This window comes from Lepidothrix coronata, unplaced genomic scaffold (assembly GCF_001604755.1).
Source record: "Lepidothrix coronata isolate B3197 unplaced genomic scaffold, Lepidothrix_coronata-1.0 Scaffold56, whole genome shotgun sequence".
Lineage (NCBI taxonomy): Eukaryota > Metazoa > Chordata > Aves > Passeriformes > Pipridae > Lepidothrix > Lepidothrix coronata.
Genome location: NW_016690236.1, coordinates 1488228 through 1489244, shown reverse-complemented (window position 1 = coordinate 1489244; position 1017 = coordinate 1488228).

Here is a 1017-nt window from a genome sequence, read left to right as displayed (position 1 = left end):
AAACCACACAAACTCTGTAGTAATAATAATAATACAAAGCATAGACACACACGCTGAAGCAAAAGCAACTTACAATGAAGTGATAAGTAAAAATTTTAAAGTACTATAGAGCAAAAGTAAAATTAGTATATTTGTATAAAGCAATTGCTCATCCCAAGGCGTCCCAAGAAGGTGGAGGAAGAAAAGGCAGCCCATCAGTTACCTCCACAGAGTTGATGGAATTTGTCCTGGATTTTTGCTTGGGTCCAATCTCTTTTTATACCTTTTTTCTTTAGGCAGTTTGAGTGGCTATAGTCAATAAACTAATTTTGGGGTGATAGACAGATGAAATAGGCCCAAGGGTCCACTTTCTGAATTCCAGGATGTTTGAGAAAAAAGCCCATATTTATCTCCATATCACTTCTTCCTTTTAATCCTTTTATCAGTTCCTGTGAATGTCTCCCTAGGTGCTGGAGGTTTCCAGGAAGCAATCAGGAGGGAGTTTTTTCTTCTTTTTTGTGCCTTTATCTATCATCTTACACCAGGTTATAAGGATGGCATAGAAGATCACCAAAAAAAAACACTCCGCAAGCATTTCCACCTTTTAATTTTTGCAGCTAACCAAGGAGGCATTCAGTTCAACCAAATTTTAAAAAATTGGGGTTGTATTCAAGAGCTGAATCCACCCAAAGATTAGTATTACTCAGAATACCAAAAGGCATTGATCTTGTCAGAGATTCAACTTACTTTTTTAGCTCATCATCCAGCGTTAGGAAATTTACCAAGCATATAGAAGATTTTGATTCAGCTGCCTTTTTGTCTGAAGACATTCAGCCCTGATGTTCTTCCACTCAGTGCAAAAAGCATAATAGCTAAAACCATCCTAAGTATAGAAATGATCGCTATGAGATCATGTAATAATTGTATAGCAAAGTAGGACTACTGGCAGGAAAGATTTAGGAGATGGTGCATCTAGAATTCCACAGCGTGCCAGTTAAGTCTATCTCTGGAGGTCAAAGTGAATACAGACATTGATTC